This window comes from Anomaloglossus baeobatrachus, chromosome 4 (assembly GCF_048569485.1).
Source record: "Anomaloglossus baeobatrachus isolate aAnoBae1 chromosome 4, aAnoBae1.hap1, whole genome shotgun sequence".
NCBI lineage: Eukaryota > Metazoa > Chordata > Amphibia > Anura > Aromobatidae > Anomaloglossus > Anomaloglossus baeobatrachus.
Window position 1 is genome coordinate 680,318,424 of NC_134356.1, and position 14,990 is coordinate 680,333,413.

Here is a 14,990-nt window from a genome sequence, read left to right on the forward strand (position 1 = left end):
GAAAATATATTACAGCTGATTTCACAATGGCATCTTTTAATTTAACAATTTCTATTATTTTTTGTACACTTTTAAGATTTGTTGGATAAGTCTGGTTAACTTTTAACGTCTTATGTTGTACATGTATATCATATGTCGTGTCCCTGTCTTTGATGCGGCTTAAATAGCTATCATGTGTCTCTTAAAGCTGCGGTGTGGAACTTTTCCTGCAGCTGCTAACATGTTGAATGCTGCTGCTGTCAATCACTGAAAATCAGATCCTTGTTAGTACAGTGGTAAGTATATAATATCTGTGCATGGTGGAGAGCAGGTGGTTCTGGGAAATGTAGTTTATATGTCGTTTTAAAGCTCCATTAAATTTCTACCAGAATAGCAGAAATTCATAGTTTCATGGTGAAGAAACAAGTCCATCAAACTCACTCTATAATCTACCATGTTAATCTAGAGAGGCAAAAAAAAACCAAAACCATGGGACAGATCCCCTACACTAAACAGTAAAGTTGGGACCAAAAGTTAACATTTAGAAAACATTTTGAGATACAGAGTGACCAATGGTACTGATAATCCAGCCATGTATAACAGGTTCCATGGTGTAATGGTTAGCACTCTGGACTCTGAATCCAGCGATCCGAGTTCAAATCTCGGTGGGACCTTTAACTTTTATTTTTTTCCCATGAAATATTGAAATAAAAAAAGGGCTTTCAGTGTATCAAGAATAAAAATTTCTTGTTCTGGCACTTACTGACTCTGCAAATGGAGTCTGAAAAAAATGGACTTTGAATTCAGTGATCTGAGTTCAAATCTCAGTGGAACCTTAGCAATTATTTAAATTTTTAAACCCTTTACATTTTTTTTGGGTTATCTGACAGTACAATTCATTTGTTTTTAGGTATGAATTATAAAAATATTTATATCATGATGGTCACTTTAAAGATTTGCTGGACCAGTTATCCTATACAAAGCATAATAAAATATATATCACAGCTGATTTCATGGTGGTCACTTAAAATCCCACAATTTCTTTATAGAATTTTTTTTGACACACTTTAAAGATTTGTTGGAAATATTTGGTTAACCCTTTCATAACTTATAAAGTATATGTTTGTCATATGTCATATGCCTGTCTTTGATGCGGATTAATAAATAATAGTCATTAATAAATTAATCAGCCATCATGTGCCTTTAACAACTGCGGAGTGGAGATCCGCCTGTGGCTGTTAACCTGTTGAATACCACTATCAAATAATGAAAATCAGTTCCTCGTTAGTATAGTGGTCAGTATCCCCGCCTGTCACGCGGGAGACCGGGGTTCAATTCCCCGACGGGGAGGATAACATTTTTCTTATTTATACATATGATTAAAACATGTTGAAAGAAATATATTACAGCTAATTTCACAATGGTATCTTTTAATTTAACAATTTCTATTATTTTTTGTTCAATTTCCCGACGGGGAGGACATTTTTTTTTTTTTATCTACAAATATGACTTATTATTAAAATCTATATTATAGCTTATAACATGGTGTTCACTTTTAATCTAACAATTTTTCTTTTGTTAATTTTTGTTGATTTTTTTTTACATACTTCAACCTCTTCACCCCTGGGCAATTTTTTTTTTCATTTTAGTTTTCTCCTCCCCTTCGTCAATATTGTCACATGAAGGATTATTTTTGCAGGACGAATTGTACTTTTTAATGAAACCTAATTTTGGTGTAATTTTTTTCTCGACATGCTGTATACCGATCAGATTAATCGATTCTATATTTTGATAGATCAGACTTTTTTGAACACAGCGATACTAAATACTTTTATTTTCAATGGGGCAGGTGATTTAAACTTTTGTTTTTTTTGTTTTTTGATATTTTAAAACTTTTTTTTTTACATTTTTTATTGATTTTACTTGTCCCTCTATGGGGCTTTATGCCTACACTGGCCAATCACCTGTGCATTTCGGATCAGAGCAGCAACACTCTCATCAGCATAAGGCTATGTGCACACGGTGCGTTTTTCTCGGCGTTTTTGCGCGTTTTTCGGGTGCGTTTTTGGCCTCAAAACTGCATGACTTTGCTTCCCCAGCAAAGTCTATGAGTTTTCATTTTTGCTGTCCCCACACAGCGTTTTTTTTCAGCTGCGTTTTTGTGGTGACCACAAAAACGCAGCATGTCAATTATTCCCGCGTTTTTCACTGCGCTTTTCATCCATTGAGTTCAATGGGATGTTGAAAGACGCAATGAGAAACGCAAATAGCTGCGTTTTGGTGCGTTTCTAAGACCAAAAACGCAGCTATAAGCGCAGGAGGTGGGTAGTAAAGTGACGTGTACAGGAAGAGGATTCCTTCTGTCAGTATAGACAGAAGCATGAATCCTCCCGGTACCGTCACCGCCGCTTCCACCTCCCGTCCTCTGTATGTATGCTGCCGTGCGGCGCCATGTCTGGGCGGGAGGTGGAAGCGGCTGTGAAAACAAAAGTTAACAGTAGAATAAAAAAAAAAAAAGTTATACTCACCTGTCTGCAGCCTCGCGGTGCCATGCCCGCTCCCAGCTCCTGTCACGGTATCGCCGCTCCCGCTCCGGCTGTGTGCAGTCTCCCCGGGGCAGGACCTTGCTTGCAGGACCTGGCGATGGATCACCTGATGCAGTCACCTGACGCATCAGCTGATCGAGTCTCGGGCTGACGCGGGCGCCCGGCCGGTATCAGCGGATGCGTCAGGAGACTTCATCCCTGATTACCGGCAGCTGCTGCAGCGATCGGACGGGATCAGACTCCCGCCCCATCGCTCCGGGAGCTGCCGGTAATTCAGCACATAAGTGAGTATTATTTTTTTTTTTTTTTTTCTACTGATGCATCTGCTGATTGTATAATCGGCTTTTATACAATCAGCTGATGTGTGATGGGATTCAGGCCCTAGAACCTGACACATCATCTGATCGCTTTGCCTTCCAGCAAACCGATCAGATGATATTGGATCCTGATTGGACGGCGCGGGACCCTGACCCAGGATTACTGCGGAGGGGGGTTTATTTCAATAAAGATGGAGTCACTAATTGTGTTGTGTTTTATTTCTAATAAAAATATTTTTCTGTGTTGTGTTTTTTTTTTTATCTTTACTAGAAATTCATGGTGGCCATGTCTAATATTGGCGTGACACCATGAATTTCGGGCTTAGGGCTAGCTGATAATATACAGCTAGCCCTAACTCCATTATTACCTGGCTAGCCACCCGGCATCAGGGCAGCCGGAAGAGTTGGATACAGCGCCAGAAGATGGCGCTTCTATGAAAGCGCCATTTTCTGGGGTGGCTGCGGGACTGCAATTCACAGCGGGGGTGCCCAGAAAGCATGGTCACCCTGCACTGTGGATTCCAATCCCCAGCTGCCTAGTTGTACCCGGCTGGACTCAAAAATGGGGCGAAGCTCACGTCATTTTTTTTTTTTAAATTATTTCATGAAATTCATGAAATAATTTAAAAAAAAAGGGCTTCCCTATATTTTTGGTTCCCAGCCGGGTACAAATAGGCAGCTGGGGGTTGGGGGCAGCCCGTACCTGCCTGCTGTACCCGGCTAGCATACAAAAATATGGCGAAGCCCACGTCATTTTTTTTTTTGGGGGGGCAAAGAAATCCTGCATACAGTCCTGGAAGGAGGATGCTGAGCCTTGTAGTTCGACAGCTGCTGTCTGCTCTCCTGCATACACTATTGGATGGAGGATGCTGAGCCTTGTAGTTCGACAGCTGCTGTCCTGCATACACTATTGGATCGAGGATGCTGAGCCTTGTAGTTCTGCAGCTGTCTGCTCTTCTGCATACACTAGTGGAGAATGAAGAACACATTGAAGAAGGAAATGACATCAGACCTTTTTTTTTTTTGTTCACTGATAAAAAACGCATAAGGACGCAGTGAGCAAAAACGCAGCAAAACGCAGCAAAAAAACGCACCAAATCGCGGCAAAACGCGTGCGTTTTTTGCCGCGTTTTTTCGACGCAGGTGCGTTTTTGTGCGTTTTTAGCGGCCAAAAACGCACAAAAACGCAGCGTCAAAAAAACGCAGCGTGTGCACATAGCCTAAATGTTTATCTGCTATGAGTGCCAGCGCTCTGACAGTTCTCAGGAACTGAGTCATGGCAGCATCAGGGGTCATCAGCTGAGCCTGCGCAACCCTGACAACACATTGGCACCCTGTGATTGTGTCACGGAGCAGCCTATCATGGCGGGGTATGGCGCGATTCCCGCCGAAGCCATTCAAATTGCACTGTCAGTATTTGAGAATGCGATCTAAGGGGTTAACAGGTGTGGGTGGATCTCTGATTACTGTTACCCAGACTGTCTGGTGGTCAGATCAGTAGACATGTGTGGGGTTTCCAGTACGTCCTTGGTCATAAAGGGGTAAAACATTTGATGGACCATTTATATTATACATTTACAATTTATCACTTATAATGAACATATGTAAATGTGGAAGAGATTAATGGGTTATCGGACAGCACAATTAATTTCTTTTTAGATGTGAATTAATATACAATAATAAATAGAAGCATACTTGTGTTCCAATGCCCTAACGGATCCATGGAAGGCCACTCCACAGCTGTTGTAGATCTTCGTTAGTATGGTGCTCAGTGTCTGCGCCTGTCACATAGGAGACTAAAACTTACATGTGGGACGAGGCACTCAATAACATTCAAACAGTAAATATTATAAAATTACAAACAAGAATCTAAACAAGTGGACCTGAATATTCACATAAACTACTATAACCAATATATCTCTATTTCCTAAGTCATAGGGACATACATAGTTTCCTTTCATATAACCACCCGCACAACCGGTAAATCTCTATATACTCAGTGTATAACCTTAATCTCTAAGGTCACATGCAAACACTATGTGATTTATTATCTTAGTATTTGTAAGATAAAACCAGGAGTGGAACAAACAGAGGAAACTATAATAGAAGCACGTGCACCACTTCTGCATTTATCAACCACTCCTGGTTTTGGCTACAAATATTGAGGTAAGAACTCACCAAGTATTGAACGTGGGCACGTTATTTTTTGTTGTTTTAATTCCATATGTAACATTGTGGTGACTCAAAAGTGGAAGATGAGGCTGTTGGAAAAGTTGTTCTTGTTTAGCTTTGAAAAAAGACATCTCAGAGATTTCATATATATAAAAAATACATGTGTGGCCAATACAAAGGACAGCACATGACTTATTTCTTCCAATATGAAAAACCAGGGTGCACTCACTACAAGTGGATGAAAGGTGATTCCGGCACCTAAATAGGAACAGTTAAAGTAGTCACACTGAGGAATGCCGACCACAAGAATTAGTAATGGCAGACACTAGAACAGCTTTTAAATAAAGGGCTGGATGATTTCCGCAACAAAAATGCCATTGTGGGTTATATACAACTTAGAGAAAGTATAATGGTGGAGAAAAGTTAAACTTGATGGACTGAGGTCTTTTTCCAATCATTGTAACTAAATAACGTAACATCTTAATATTTCTATGTGTTGCTCAAAAATATTTGTTGATTTCAAGGTAGGAGAAAAGCAAGTTTGAATACCGCGCCAAAACCACAGGAATACCAAAAGTATAAGTGAATCCCTTATATTTCCACAGGTCTACGCATTTCAGGGACATATCTGTCCCCTTCATCAGGACAATATACAGGGAATAATACAGCTGTATTATTCCCTGTAAATTGTCCTGTTGAAGGGGATGGATATGTCCCTGAAACGCATAGACCCATGGAAATAAAAGGGATTCACTGATACCCTTCGTATTACTGTCGTTTTGGCGCGGTATTCAAACCCACTTTTATCCTACTTTGAAATCATCTCATCACTGCGTGACTGCTGCCTTCCATGCTACCCCCATGTTTGCTAAGGAGTTGTGACTGGCACAACCTGATAAGGTGAGTGTTCTTCCAACATTCACCCCATACCTTTATACCGGGTAAGACCCTATTTGTGCCTATTCTTTCCACAGTTCGTTTCTCAAAAATATTTCTATATATATATATATATATATACAAACACACACACATATATATATATATATATATATATATATATATATATATATATATATATATATATATATATATACACACAGTATATATACCGTATTTTTCGCTTTATAAGACGCACTTTTGTTCCCCAAAATTTTGGGGGAAAGTAGGGGGTGCATCTTATAATCCGAATAAACGGATTATATACTGCAGGGTCCAGGGGAGGTGGGGGCCACTCTGCAGCCGTGCTGGAGGCTGAGGGAGGCTGGTAGAGGCAGGTGAAAGCTGCGGGCGGCAGCGTTACATCTCCTGCTCCCGCTCATATAATATGCACAGCTGCTATCCATCACCGTGGTGCTGAAACCGTGCTGTGGTGATGGGCTGGGGGAGCGGCGCATATTAGATCTGCCTGTGCTCCCTTTGATCGCACATGCACCCCTGTGTTAGCTATGGCCTCCATGCTGCTGCCCATAGTAAAATGAAAAACTCTTTCCTTACCTCCTCCAGCGCTGATCTCCCCGGTCTCCCCCCTGCTGTTGTGATTAGGCACGCAGAGATATTGCTCTGCTGTGCCGATCACATGACCGTACCGAGAAGCAGGAAGTGCAGGAGACAGGAGAAGCTCAACCCCACTGAGGGAGACACGAGGCAGGACAGTGCTGGAGAAGGTAAGGAAAGAGTTTATTTTTACTAAAACCAGGAGCATTGGGGCGATATCTAACACAGGGTGATGTGTGCCAGCCACAGTGGGCCATGTGCCAGCCACAGTGGGCCATGTGCCAGCCATAGGGGCCATGTGCCAGCCACAGGGGGCCATGTGCCAGTCATAGAGGACGTGTGCCAGCCATAGGGGACATGTGACAGCACTGGGGGCCGTGTTCCAGCCACAGGGGGCCATGTGCCAGCCATAGTGGGCCATGTGCCAGCCATAGGGGCCGTGGTGTGCCAGCCATAGGGGCCGGGTGCCAGCCATAGAGGACAAGTGACAGAAATAGGGGACATGTGGCATCACTGGGGGCCGTGTGCCAGCCATAGGGGCCATGTGCCAGCCATAGGGGCCGTGTGCCAGCCATAGAGGTCGTGTGCCAGCCATAGAAGACATGTGGCATCACTGGGGGATGTGTGCCAGCACAAGGGTGCTATATTCAATATAAGGTGGCCATATCCAAATTAAGCGGGCTAATTTTAGGATGGGGGGGCTATGAGGGACATATACCCTATATGATTTGTTAGACACTGGTATTATAAGACGGACCCCATTTATTAAAAAATTCTCTATTCCTTCACCAAATTTGGGGGTGCGTCTTATAATCAGGTGCGTCTTATAAAGCGAAAAATACGGTGTGTGTGTATATATATACATATATATATATATATATATATATATATAGATAGATAGATGTGTATATACATGTACACACAGAAAATGTTACTTTCCATTAAATAATAATGGAAAGTAACATTTTACTTATTTACAAATATGATAAAAAATAGTATTTACATTACAGCTGATTTCATTGTGGTCACTTTTAATCCAACAGTTTCATTTTTTTCACATTTTAAAGAATTGCTGGAAAAGTCTGGTTAACCCTCTCACAACATACGACTTACATATATGTCATACGTTGTATCCCTGTCTTTCATCTGATCTAGTCAGCCATGATGTGCCATTAACAGTGAAGTTGCGCTGTGCCTGCGACTGGTATCCTGTTGAATGTTGCTGTCAATCTCTAAATATCAGTTCCTCGTTAGTATAGTGGTCAGTATCCCCGACTGGCACATGGGAGACTGGGGCTTAATTCTCCGACAAGGAGAAAAAAACTTTTATTGTTTACAAATATAATGAACACATTATAAAAATATTTATATCACGATGGTCACTTTTAATCCAAAACGTTCTATTTTTGTTTCTTTTTTACAGACTTTAATGATTTGTTGGAAAAGTTTGGCCAACCCTTTTAACATGTGACATACATGTATGTAATGCCGAGTCCCTGTCTTTGAGGTAGTTTAATCAGCCATCATGTGCCTTTAACAACTGAGTGGAGCTTTGATGGCAGCTGTTACCTTGTTGAAAGCTGCTGTCAATATATATAATATTATATTATATTATATAATATAATATAATATAATATAATATAATATAATATAATATAATATAATATAATATAATATAATATAATATAATATAATATAATATAATATAATATTGAAAGCTGCTGTCAATATATCAGCTCCTCATTAGTATAGTGGTCAGTATCCCTGCCTGTCACACGGGATATCGCGGTTCAATTCCCCGACGGGGAGGAGAAACGTTTATAAAAATATCTATATTATAACCGATACCATGCTGTTCACTTTTTATACAATTTCTCTTTTCTTAATTTTTTTTCTTACACACTAAACATTTGACGGACCTTGTATATTCACTGAGGAATGCAATTTTTTAGGAGTTAGGTCAGACAACTGTTCTTAATTAATTTTTGGATGCTGAATCCAGAAATGATCTCAGTTTTTCTCTATCACATCAAGTTTTTGAACTATAGGATTTTTTTCTTCTCAAAAATATGTAAACTACTGTACCTAAAAAGTGTTTTTTTTTTTTTTTTTTAAATAGTACAAATATGAACAAAAAATGAAATATATAAGAAATAGGCATGACAAATATGTTTTTTAACATTGTCATGTTTTTTCCAAAGGAGATATATATATATATATATATATATATATATATGCAAGTATTTAAGGTAAAAATGTACATTTATAGCTTTTTCTGGAGTGTTTAACTTGAGGACAATCACGTTTGATGCTCTAGCAATAGTCAGCCATCATATGTACATCCCATCTATCCTGGTAACGGTCTTCCATAACCTTCAAATCTTGGTGAAATCGTTCACCTTGCTCATCGCTAACAGCACCAAGATTTTCCGGAAAGTTGGCAAGATGGCAATGCAGAAAATGTAGTTTAATACTCATGTTGCAACCAAGCGCTTTGTAGCTCTCCAATAGTTTCTGAACAATTTCTTTGTAATTACTTGCACGTGTATTTCCAAGAAAGTTCTCGACGACGTCTTTGAATGATAACCAAGCATTCTTCTCAAGATCTGACATAGTCCCGGTGAAATGTTCATCTTTGATGAGCTGTCGAATTTGTGGACCATCAAACACACCAGCCTTGATTTTTTCAATGGACAGTCCAGGAAGTGCCAACATGATGTACTTAAAACAGTCGCCGTCAGTTGGCAATGCTTTTACAAATTGCTTCTTGAGACCTAGTTTTATGTGCAGAGGTGGGAATAGTATATTCTTCCTGTCAACAAGTGGCTGATGTAGAATGTTAGGATCTCCAGGTTTAAGACCAGATCTTTGAGGCCAATTCGACTCAACCCAATGCTTTTCTCGAGCTCTGCTATCCCACATACAGAGAAAGCAGGGATACTTTGTGTACCCACGTTGCTGACCAAGAAGGAAGCAAACCATTTTAAGGTAAACACAGATGATCCAATTGTGTGTGTCATATTTCAATAAGTCAATAACTCTCTTTACATCTCCATGTTCTTCACGAAGAGAGACAGAATGCCCAATAGGGACTGCACCAAATAAATTGCCATTGTGTAGAAGGACACACTTAAGACTCCGCTTTGAGCTATCAATAAACAGTCGCCATTCATTTGGATTGTACATTGAAAGCCCTAATTCTTGTAGTAAACCAGGAATATTATGGCAAAACACAAAACCGCTGTCACACCGAAAGTACTGCAAAAATGTACTTTCTCTAGTACGAAAGTATGATACCTTCGCTCCTTGTTCAAGTAACTGTTTCTCATTCAGCCTTGATGCTAGTAATTCTGAAGCTTTTTTGATAAGCCCAATTCACGTGCTAAATAGAGTTGAGCGCGGTTCGAGGTTCTCCAGTTCTAGGCTCGAGTGATTTTGGGGGCTGTTCGAGATCGAACTAGAACTCGAGCTTTTTGCAAAAGCTCGATAGTTCTAGATACGTTCGAGAACGGTTCTAGCAGCAAAAAGCAGGGCTTTTTACAGCTACAGTGTGCAGGAGCCATCGCTAGCAGCCTGCCAGAAGCTGGTAACCAAGATAAACATCGGGTATCCAACCAAAGCGCTCTGGTTAGTAACCCGATATTTATCCTAGTTACATGCAAGAAGCCCACACTTCCCCGCTCAGCTCGCTCCGCCCCCTCCTGCCCGCGGCAAGTATTGTACACACACACACACACACACACGGTCCCGCTCGGCTTACCTGCGGTGATGAAGTCCCGACCTCAGCGCTGTCACTGTCCTCCATGGCCGCCGCTTGTCACATCACCTTCACTCGCTTCCGACCCGAGACTGACTAGCGGTGACGTCACGGGCCTCTCGCTATAGTTGGTGTGAAGGCGCCGGTCATTGAACTCAGTGACAGGGGCTGTCAGTGTGCAGGAGATCAGTGCAGGTAATGTACCTCGCTGACAGCAGCACTTGTCATGCCCTGCAGTGACCTGGGCTGACCCATTGATGTTAGCTCAGGTCACTGCACTGCTCTCCCAGCCAATGGGGAACATCCTGCTCTTCATTGACTGGGACAGTGTGGATCGTCATGGCAACCCCTTGGATTACACCAGACCTGGATTTGTTTTTCATTCTAATAAATTGGTTAAAGAGGGAATGTTTTGGGGAGTGTTTTTTCAAATAAAAATGTGTTTGTCGTCTATTTTTTTTTATTACTGACTGGGTTGGTGATGTCGGGTATCTGATAGACGCCTGACCTCACCAACCCCAGGGCTTGATGCCAGGTGACATTACACATCTGGTATTAACCCCATATATTACCCCGTTTGCCACCGCACCAGGGCGCGTTATGAGCTGGGGCGAAGCACCAGGATTGGCGCATCTAATGGATGCGCCACTTCTGGGGCGGCTGCGTCCTGCTATTTTTAGGCTGGGGAGAGTCCAATAACCATGGACCTCCCTAGTCTGAGAATATCAGGCCCCAGCTGTCTGCTTTACCTTGGCTGGTGATCCAATTTTGGGGGACCCCTACGTGGTTTTTTTTTTAATTATTTATTTAATTTAAAATAACAGCATGGGGTGCCCTCAGTTTTGGATTACCAGCCAAGGTGAGGTTGCCAGCTGTGGTCTGCAGGCTGCAGCCGTCTGCTTTACCCTAGCTGGCTACAAAACTAGGGGGAACCCTACGTCATTTTTTTTTTCATTTTTGGCTAAATACAAAGCTAAGCACCCATTAGTGCCACATGAAAGGCACCAAAGGGTGCTCCACTTTTTCTCCATTTTTTCTCCACTTTTTCTACATTTTTTCTCCACTTTTTCTACATTTTTTTCTACATTTTTTCTCCACTTTTTCTCCACTTTTTCTCCACTTTTTCTCCACTTTTTCTCCACTTTTTCTCCATTTTTTTCTCCACTTTTTCTCCACTTTTTCTCCACTTTTTCTCCACTTTTTCTCCATTTTTTCTCCATTTTTTCTCCACTTATTCTCCACTTATTCTCCACTTATTCTCCACTTTTTCTTCACTTTTTCTCCATTTTTTCTCCACTTTTTCTCCACTTTTTCTCCACTTTTTCTCCACTTTTTCTCCATTTTTTCTCCACTTTTTCTCCATTTTTTCTCCATTTTTTTCTCCATTTTTTCTCCACTTTTTCTCCACTTTTTCTCCATTTTTTTCTCCACTTTTTCTCCATTTTTTCTCCACTTTTTCTCCACTTTTTCTCCATTTTTTTCTCCACTTTTTCTCCACTTTTTCTCCATTTTTTTCTCCACTTTTTCTCCGTTGTTTTTCTATGGTCGGTCTACCCATTAGCTCTGCCATGCATAGTGTAGCTCTACACCTACTGCACATGTGTCACGCTCCCCGGGTCCTCGGCTCCCCTCCCCGGGTCCTCTGCTCCGCTCCCCGGGTCCTCAGCCCCGCTCCCCGACTCACCTGCCACGCTCCCCGCTCCCCAGCCTCCGGTGCCCGTCCTTCCCAGGTTCCCTGGCCTCCGATCCCGGCGTCTGACGGCTTCCCAGGCCCTGGCCGGCTCCCCTGCGTCCTCCCCTCAGCTTCCTTCCTTGGCTTCTGGCACCCCGGGCGGCGCGCATGCGCATTAGGGCGCGCGCGCGGTCACTGACCCTTTCTTAAAGGGCCAGCGTCCATTAACAGGAAATGAAGCTAAACAGGTACAGGGTATATAAGGATTTATTGTCCAAGGGGGCGGGGCCTGATCTTCGTGTTTTCCAAGCTAGGAGTCAGGTCTCCTTGTGTCTCCTTGCCATACTCACGTATCTCTCTTCTAGAGCTGATCCTGCCTCGGCATCCGGTCCTGCTGAATCCCGAACCCCGCACGCTGTCCGTCTGCCATCTGACAGTCCGTACCATCTCGGATCCCTGCGGTGACCCGTCATCTCGCTCCAAAGGTTCCGGACCCCGCCTGACCTCATCTCGGCTTCCGAACCTGAGCTACGTCACCCGGACTACCATCTGTGACTCCGTGGTCCCAGGGACTTCTCCGTTACACACTTGCACGGACTGTTCTGCTGCCCATAGTGCTTCAGCTACCGGACTCCTTACCACCATCTTAGAGTTCGGACCAGTGGATCCACCTCCTGGGTCTGCCCGACCGCCTGGCCCTGACAGTAAGATCTGGCCATGGATCCCGCTGCAGCACTAGCGGCCTTGCAAGAGGAACTCCAACGCCAGCGTGAAGTCCAGACCCGCATGTTGGACTTTATGACTTCCGTGGACACCCGCCTGTACACATTACAAGCGGCAGTTACGCCTTCAACATTCCGGGCCTCCACTAGTCAATCCACGGCTCCCGCACCCGTGGCAGCCTCTTCGGATGCTTCCCGACTCCGTTTGGCTTCACCACCTCGTTATGCCGGAGATCCCAAGACCTGCAGGGGCTTCATAAACCAATGCTCCCTTCATTTCACGCAGCTGCCACATTTGTTTGCCTCCGACCAAGCCAAGGTCGCCTTCATCATGTCTCACCTAGAGGGCGAGGCACTGGCGTGGATGAATCCCTTGTGGGAGAAGGAGGACCCTATGACCAAGGACCTTCAAGAGTTCCTGCAGGCCTTTCGCAGCACCTTCGACGAGCCGGGACGCGCCTCTGCGTCTGCTTCATCCCTTCTCCGCCTGCGTCAAGGAACACTGACGGTAGGCCAATATGCCATCCGTTTCCGCACTTTGGCTTCAGAACTCGGGTGGAATAATGAGGCCCTAACAGCCGCCTTCTGGGAAGGACTCTCGAGTCGCATCAAAGACGAGTTGGCGGGTCGTGACGTGCCCTCCACCCTAGATGCCCTGATTGCCCTAGCAACTCGAGTGGACATTCGTTTTCAGGAACGCTCCAAAGAGCTATCTCGTGAGAGACGTCCGGTACGGCATTCCTCTCCTCCACGGAAGTCCTCCGTACCTCAGTCATCAACAGAGGGGATTCCCGTCCACGAGCCCATGCAGATTGACCGAGTACGGCGGTCTGAACAACGTCGAGCAGAGCGGCTCGCCAAGGGTCTCTGCTTTTACTGCGGAGAGGGCACACACCTGCTACGCTCCTGTCCAGAGAGGCCGGGAAACTCCAAAGCCTAGGGTTGGTAGGAGAGGCCACCCTAGGTGCTGGGACTCTCTCAGACCCGGTTATGTGGACCGTGCAAGTGTCAGCGGGAGAGACGCGCTTCACGGCTGAGGCATACCTCGACTCTGGAGCAGCAGGCAATTTCATCCAGCAGGCCACGGTGGACAAGTACCAGTTGCCTGTTACTCTACTCGATAAGCCCCTAGTGATTGCCTCTGTGGATGGGAGACCCCTCGCTGATACCATCTCCTGGGTCACCAGGCCGGTCGAACTGCGTATCGGTGCCCTGCACACCGAGAACATCGCTCTCTACGTCCTTCCACACATGTCCCATCAAATCCTGCTGGGACTTCCCTGGTTGCGGACACACGAACCATCAGTCAGCTGGGGTACTGGCGAAATCACCCGATGGGGCTCCGCCTGTCATGAGAGGTGTCTAAAGTCTATACAACCCATCCGACGACCTCCGGTTCCAGAGAACCTACCGGAACTGCCCTCGGCCTATTGGTCCTTCGCAGACGTTTTTGACAAGAAGGAGTCTGAGGTACTTCCGCCTCACCGTCCCTACGATTGCGCCATCGACCTGCTCCCAGGAACAACACCACCTCGAGGACGGATATATCCGTTGTCTCCAGCCGAAACCAGGGCCATGTCTACCTACATCACAGAAAGCCTGGCAAAGGGATTCATCCGGAGATCCTCCTCTCCTGCGGGAGCAGGCTTCTTCTTCGTTAAGAAGAAAGAGGGTGACCTACGCCCATGCATTGACTACCGGGGTTTGAATCAGATCACCATAAAAAACAAGTACCCCCTGCCGCTCATCCCCGAATTGTTCGACCGGCTCAGAGGAGCCCGTGTGTTCACCAAACTGGATCTTCGGGGTGCCTACAACCTAGTTCGTATCCGCTCTGGGGACGAATGGAAGACCGCGTTTAATACTCGCGATGGGCACTATGAATACTGCGTAATGCCCTTCGGTCTGTGTAACGCTCCTGCCGTATTCCAAGAATTGGTGAACGACATTTTCCGGGACCTCCTCTACATCTGTGTAGTAGTTTATCTGGATGACATCCTTGTCTTCTCTCCGGACCTCCAGACCCACAGAGAGAACGTACGGCTGGTTCTACAGAGACTGAGAGAGAATCGTCTCTACGCCAAATATGAGAAGTGTGTCTTTGAGCAGTCTTCTCTCCCTTTCCTGGGATACATCATCTCGGGTACAGGGCTGCAGATGGATCCACAGAAGGTCTCCTCCATTCTCAACTGGCCTCCCCCTTCTGGACTGAAGGCAATCCAACGGTTCCTGGGATTCGCCAACTACTACCGCCAGTTTGTCCCTCACTTCTCTGCCCTGACTGCTCCTCTCTCCGCCTTGACCAAGAAGGAGGCTAATCCAAAGGACTGG

General features: G+C 44.5%; 2 non-coding genes across 2 annotated transcripts; both read left to right on the top strand.

The window, feature by feature from the left end:
- The first annotated feature begins 581 nt into the window (after nt 1–581).
- On the top strand, nt 582–653 carry TRNAQ-CUG (transfer RNA glutamine (anticodon CUG)). The gene has a single exon. It is a non-coding gene; the product is annotated as a tRNA-Gln (tRNA).
- Nucleotides 654–1,257: 604 nt separating this feature from the next.
- TRNAD-GUC (transfer RNA aspartic acid (anticodon GUC)) lies at nt 1,258–1,329 on the top strand. The gene has a single exon. It is a non-coding gene; the product is annotated as a tRNA-Asp (tRNA).
- Nucleotides 1,330–14,990: the final 13,661 nt, after the last annotated feature.